The sequence below is a fragment of the Cataglyphis hispanica genome, chromosome 26 (genome assembly GCF_021464435.1).
Source record: "Cataglyphis hispanica isolate Lineage 1 chromosome 26, ULB_Chis1_1.0, whole genome shotgun sequence".
NCBI lineage: Eukaryota > Metazoa > Arthropoda > Insecta > Hymenoptera > Formicidae > Cataglyphis > Cataglyphis hispanica.
This window is the reverse complement of record NC_065979.1, coordinates 786,259-794,051: the sequence shown is the minus strand read 5'-3', so window position 1 is coordinate 794,051 and position 7,793 is coordinate 786,259.

Sequence of the window (7,793 nt, the reverse complement as noted above, 5' to 3'; positions counted from 1 at the left end):
TATTTAATTGTGTATACAATATAAGGTTTTATTTTTAACGGCGATATTACTTATCTTTAATCTAATTATCATTAGACTCTCAATCAATGACACTGTGTAGGAAAATGAGAGATGATAGCGATTATACCGAGTAATGAATATTTCGAGGAAGTTCCCGACTAGCATTCTGTTAGCACAGAATTTCTAATGTGTTGATGTAAACACAGACTTTAATATGTATGAGGAATCTAAATGTATGCTATCGCGTTTAATAGCTATGATATAAATGAATAGCCGACAACTATGCTAAACTTTTAATATTAAAGTGTAATCTAGAGAAAAGGAAATGAAATGACTGTAAAAAAACGTGTCTGATAGGTTCTCAGTTGATACTCAGTTTCATGTATGAGCAATAGGCTATAAGCAAATTTTCATAGAAATTTAAAAATATTTTTGATATTGAAAATATAGAAAGAAATAAATTTATATAAAATACCGTGGCAATCGTACTTTATTTTAACTACAGATTGAAAATAAAGAATCTTTTTTGTAGAATAAAACTTTTTTGTTTTATGGAAATGTACAATGCAGTTTTATTCTTTACACAGCTTCTTTTTCTCTCTCAGATAGACAATTTTAAACAAAATTTTAATAAACTTTAATTATTGAGATGTTTTCGTAAAAATTAAAACATTACAAAAACATTATATTAAATTTTCAATATAAAATATTAATTTAAAATTCTGCAATTGAAAAGAAGTATAATTAATCTAGAACAATTTGTATAATTAATATATTTGTGTAAATTTAAAAATTGTTTTATAAATGAAGACAGCGATTTCTCTTTAATATCACACACACACACACACAAATATTTTTTATTTTCTTAATAATTTTTATCAATTTTTTTCTGCCATTTTTCATCGCATTTTATACGAATTTTATTTGGTACGTTTAACTGACAATAAAATATAAACTAAGATCATTGAACTGAGACATCGTGTTTCATAAAAATTACATTTTATGTTTAATTTGAACATATCTAATATATATATACAAAAATAAAACGAATATATTGGTTACTGGCTAAATAATCGCGTCTAAAAATATTCGACCGTAATGAGACGAACGCTTCAAGAATAACATTGAAGCTAAATAGCGCTTCCACGTCGCTTCTTTCAACATTAGATATTCTTGCTATTCCTCACGTTCTTCTCTTTTCTTTTCCCTCCCGTATTATTTTGCCGTACTGCTTTTTAACGATTTCAATTGAAATATATTCTTAGCCCGTGCTATCAAAGTTTGGTCGACTCGTGACTGCAGCTAACCATGTTACAACCTACTGTTCGACCGCTCTTTTAAAATCTAGCCGCCGACTGTTTTTTTTTCCTTCCAACTATGCTTAGTTTCTACGTCACGTCACTTAACTTTCGGGGATGAGCCGTTGAATTATCTGTCGGTACGTGCTCGTCTCGATTAAATCTTAATACTGATCGCGAAGAGTGTCTACAATCTCTGTAGATGCGTTAAAATTACTTATCGTTAATCTTGAGCAAACTCTTGATTTTCTGGTACGCAGCTAAATTTTTATTTTATCTAATTACAGAAGCTTGGAATTCATAAACAATAAATAAAAGATAAAATTTGTATAATTCGCGTATAATCCTTATGCTTTATTAAAGATCAGCAGAAATAAAATGTTAATTAATTCTTAATTATAGTATAGAAATTTAGTTTTCAAAGCAATGGCTCTCTAATCTTTGAAATCAAGATTTGCTTGTAATTCCATTTCTTTTTGTATTTATTCATTTTTTTTACCTCGGAAGGTTAAAAAAGCGAAAGAATCAAGTCATTGTTTGAATCGTTAATTTGCAGCTCACGCCAAGACTTTTATTTAAACGGAAGAGCTTAAATATTTCCTCTGATGCGAACTCAACCGGCACAAACCGTGTACCCAGGAAGAATAATTAAATTCCTGCTCTGCAATCAATTTTTTGTAGATGTAGAAAGAAAAGAAAAGTTATCAAGGCAGCAATGTTTAAAAGTTGGTCTATTAAATTGTGTTTTGTCTATATGTCATAAAATGTGGAATATATTTAGCAAAATGGAATGTTAAATAGGACGCTGCGAAACAAAATAATTCTTTCTTGTCGACGATCGATGGATTGGAATTAGGTAATAATGTTGGGAAATGAATTACAGAAACACCGTTCTAATGATATCCTGAATCATTTAAAAGCTTTCTCGTCGTTATGGCTCATCGATTTCTTTTAACCGCACCGAAGTAACACGGGAAGAAGGAACGAAGGGAATAGAGAACGAAAGGACGGTAAATACTCGATTGCATAGCGCCCGATCAGGCCTATTAATCCTCGATCTGTCTGATACTACGACATGAATTATGCATCGCTCCGGCACAAACGCATTGATTTTCCTGTAGGCAAGAAAATATTATTCGAATAATTCAAGTTAATGAATCGAGTGTGGGAGTCTCGGGTTCGAGCCATTTTCCATGTGAAAGCAATTAACATCCGTTTCTCGCTCACTATTGAGGCATATTCTTTCGATATCATTTTTATTCTTTAATATTCGAAATGACCGGTGCGTGCCGGCGGCGCGGGAAAGAATAGAGCGCTATTAACAAATTGCAAATTTCGATCCGCCGTCTCATTTACCGCGTTCGCTAATTCCGCAAAATATGTTTGAGTTAAGCTTCTGCGGAATTTTCGGTCCCACTCTCGCATCATCTAGAAAGATGCAAATTTTAAATTTTACAAATGTTATATTGAACCTGCGGCCAGAATTTTGTATAATGACTTTGTCATTGCAATGCAACATTATTTAAATCATATGCTTTAGAAATACAAAGAAATAATAAAAATTAAAATAACGTATCTTTTTCCATTATATTATACATATATTATACGTATTAAATATTACATTACATTATATTATATTACATATAAATGTATGAAAAAAATGTGATATTTAATGTAATCTTTTAAAATGACAAAATTTAATCAATAAATTCGTGAAGTGAATTAAAGAACACATATATGCGAGAAGCCTAGTTTAAGATATGTATATTAATGTTAACATGAATTACAATTCAAAATTCGCATGCGTAAACGAAGCAATCTCTTTCGAAGTTTCACAAGCTCGTAGATATTCCATTCATGCTAACGTATTCCTGACTCCGAGTTACATCGTGTTAAATCTCGAAACAAAGGTACGATATCCCACGATCGGCGTATTCGCGTGACTCGAGATCCGTCGCGTTGTTCCTCTCGAATATACAAGTGTCTCATTGTAAAACGTCTGAGTAAAGTATAATGGGAAAAAACGTGTCTCCCCGATAGACGGAAAGTTGCCAAAGAATCAGGAGACAGGGGGGAGGGGGGGAGCAGAAGAGTCGAGTGCGACGAACGGGGGGGCCTGGAATAAATCGAGGACCACCGAGGAAGCTTCCGCGTATCGAGAATCCTCGATAAATCGAGCCCCGTAGAGGTTTCCAGGAGATTAACGGAGAAGTTTGTCTTTGTGGCGGAGTGTGTAAGATGCCGTGAGAACACTTTTCTCTAATTCGATGGGAAGTCCCGGCGCGCAGACTCGCCGGCCGACTTCCGACGGGATGTACCTAACGGCGGATCTTGGTCAGCTGACTCCCCGATTCATCGTCGAACTGTCATCCAAGTTCGATAACGATTATACCGGAATCATTCGCAGCGGCGACCATTTTTTTATTCGGTAAAAGTCGTGAATATTCTATTGAACTTGCACGAATAAAAAATTGATTTCAATAATTTGTTGAATCGTGGAGGCATTAAAAGTTAACGAATAGATTCGAAACGTCATATGCGACGTGCCATTCTATTCTCAAGTGAACAATTTGATTCCGTAGATTATTACCAGTCCGAATTCTTTATTCGCAACGATCGCGACGCGACTAGTATGTTATGCGGACAGAAATACCTAAAGAACATGCGATCCAGCACGTTTTGAGGCAAAGATGCGAGCGCAAACATGTACCTATATATACATAGCACATGTTCCCCGTTAGATCTTAGTCTGAACGCGTTTCGTGCAGTTTCTCATCCAGTTTGTCCTAGGATACGAGTCTCACGGGTACTCACGGCAACGTCAGAGTTTCCGAAACTGTGTCGCGCATACAAGCACGCGCGTTGAACCTCAAAACCTCATGCAACCCTTTATTTCCAGTCTCACATGTCACACTCTTTTTTTTTAAATTACCATTTATTACATTATTATTATTTAAACTGTTGCTGTTTTAATTGTCAAGATCGTTATTGCTTGAACTGCTATTGTATAAATTATTATTATTATTTCAATTATTATAAATTATTAAAAATTAAAATTATCAAATTTATATCACACGTATATTATAATAATTTCGAAACACGGAGGATATTATTACACGTTTTTTCTTTTTCATGATCGTTTTTTGATCGCTGATTGAGTTTTTTTTTTTTTTTTTTTTAACGGAAATCCTTTCTATCTCTACTTGCATTTCCACACCATTTGCATTTTTCATAAGTCTGTGCTTGACCACTGCCGTAATTCAGTATTTAAACTTCCGTAGAGAGGGTGCGAAACATAACTCGCTGGACATACATGAGGAAACGGAAGAGATGCGAGAATACGAAAGGTAAATAAATGTGTGCTAGAACAAGAGATAGAGAGGAATAGAGTGGAATAGAATAGAATAGCGAGCGATGAAGGATGTAGAGAGGAGAGAAGATGCGGATGAGCTGTCAGGCGGAAGGGTAAAAGGGTACTTGTGCAAAGGCCAAAACTACGTTACGGTGGGTTGAACGATACTCGGTGGATGGTGTAAACAGCATAGCAAAAGAAAAAGGATACGGAATAGAGCGTAGAAATGAAAGAGAGGCGGATGAAAGCGCACAGCGAGAAAACTAAGTGCGAGAGGTGGAGTTAGACGGACGCGATTTGTGCGAGAGGATTAAGGAGCGGAGGGAGGTCGCCGTAATAAATAATAAACCGAGGTAACAAAACGCGTAAAACAAACACAATTAAAGCTGGTTAATTTAGAAGTTTTAATAAACAACCGTGCCAACTGAGTCGACGCTGTTGGACAATGAGAGAAAAGTGCGAGGAAGAAAGAGAAAGCAAAACGTATTTCCGTGAGGGGTTTATACGCAGGACAAGGCTGAGAGAGACAAAGACAGGGGAACATCTAGATTGCGCGTTCTAGTACGACGGAGAGGATAGGGAGGAGATGGATATACAGTGTAGTCGTCCGCAAATCATTTGCATAATTGATTAAAGACTCGTACTATCCGAGTGTGTTGCTTGCGTTTCAGTGGAACGCGCTATATATAAGCCATTAAGGAGGATAGGGTTGTGCAATGATACATTAAGATGGCGTCACAACGTTTCTCCTTACAGCTATATTGCGATAAGTGCTTCATGCGAGCGAGAATTTCACAGGCATATAATTTGTGTAAGTTTGTTAATGAACGCTCGTAAGATACATTGACTGCGTTTCGACTGCGCTTCTATTACCTGCAAAGTACACCTTAAGTGCACGATTACTAGAATTTATGGATGAAGCGGGGAAAAGTTTGCGAGACCACTAGCTGCGTTTCCTCTTTGTCGTCCATCCGCCCTCTCTCTCCATTTTTATTAAATCTTCTGCTCTTTATCTCTTTCACCTCCTGATTTGTCTACCTTCCGGCTTATTCGACTTTTTATTTTAATTCTCAACGACACTGCCTTCTTGAGTTTTATTAAATCGTACTTTAAAGTATTTGTCGTTTTCACTCTATTTTAGCTGAAAACGTTTTACGTTTCGAGTAGCTATCTTCTGTGCTGTTGTGAATGCCCCTTTAGATTATAGGTTTACTCTCGCGCCAACATATCGTAGACGAGTGTAGAGAAACGAGGATTTTCGTTGTGTATATGAAGTTACTGAAACTTTACCGCTTGGCTTATTCTCATACTCTTTCAATCTCACTTCTTTTACTCTCTCTCTCTCTTTCTTCCTCTCTCTATTTTTCTTGTTGGCTCTCGTAGCATCACTATCATTTTATCATATAACTTTCTCAATCATGCGAACAAAGCAGCCGACAAATTGTCAGGTTTAATTTTATAGTTCGATCATGAAACTTTAGAATGCAAAAAAGAATCGAGATAAACGAAAAATATCCGTCGCTATAAAGTGCGAAATTTATTGTTTAAAAAATTGGCTAGCACTGTATAAAATCATAAAACAAAGAGAAGACATTGTAGGGAATTTTAAATACATCGTTCGCTAAATTGCTCAGCTCTTCGTGCACTACGTACTTTGTATGCCACAATAGCGGAACAAGGGAGGGAAAAAGAAAGAGAGAGAGAGAGAGAAAGAAACGGTCGAGTGAAATTCGCGAAAACGCCAGGCGAATTGGAGAATCCGCTTATCGAGGGGACAAAGTCGTGCTTTCACATCTCCCTTTCTTTCTTTCCTCCTGTGCGCTTTTTTCTCGGTGACTAAACTGCCGGAAGGTGCACCGCGATCGTGGACCGCACTTAATTTCGTAGCGACGTCCATGGTCCTCGGTGCGTGCAGAGCACGAGAGGAGAGAAGTTTCCACTAGCTCTACTTCAAAAATATTCCTAATTACATATTTTCTTCATGACGCAAAAATTTATTATTTCCGCTACGTTTCCCTGGGAAGAGGGATGCAATCAGCGAGAATGCTTCCCAAGACATATTTGTATGTTGCAATATCTGTTATGGTTTTTTGCCGAGACAAAATACTTCAGGCTCTAAAAAAACATAACGAATCGAATTTTCTCGCTCTCTTTCTCTGGAAATCTTAAAGGGTAAAGATATTGTAAAAAATGGTTCTTTTTCTTTCCCTTTCTTACTTTTGAAAAATAGATAGAGTTACTGAAAAAAAGTGATTTTGTATAAGCATAACATATGCGTGTGATTGCTTTATTTATATATATTTCGATATACATAAAGTATATTTTTGAAGAAACTAGAAGACAATTCTTTTCGCTCGGAAAATGGAAATGATCTTGTAGACTGGGTGGCCTCTCGAACTCAAGATGGAGAGACATAAAGACTCATTCAAAAGAGATGACTTTTTTTCAAATGAATCGAAAATTCCATTGCGAAGAAACCGACTCTTCATGCGTAATTTAAGCGCGGTCCGAAAACATATATGTTTTAGAAATATTTTATTTGTATTTGCAAGATCATGCGACGAAATTTCAGACGATGCTTGTTCTAAAAGTATCGCTCGGAAAATTTCATATGGCTATATCATCTGATCCGCGAGACTAATATATGTATTTCTATCCGGTCCACACACTTTAAAACACCTCTCGCAACCTAAAAAGATAAAAAAAAATATAAATTGCCTCTCTGAACTTCCATGAATATGCAGTCTTGATCGACCTTGCACGGTTTATTCATCCGAGATAGCCGGGCTCAGGAAGAAAGTACGTGCGTATACATTGGGATATATTCGGCGGAAACGTGCCGGGAAATATGCATGCACGGATCCGACCTCCTCGCAGTGCATGCAAAGATGCCGGCTCGATAAAAAGTGCATCTTTGGCTTCTCCCGAAGGACCACGATGCCGTTGTCTTCGCATTTTTCCGTTATTTTCCACGCTATTTTCGCGCTTGCGAGACGAAAAGTCGCGATATGAGCCCTCGTGCTCGGCGCTATAAATATAAGTTACAGTAAATATTTGCTTTACGAATTATTCCCCGCTTCCTACCGCATACCCACCGTTCAAGTATAATATATCTTCGCGAGAATTTATAGATTACTGAGAAT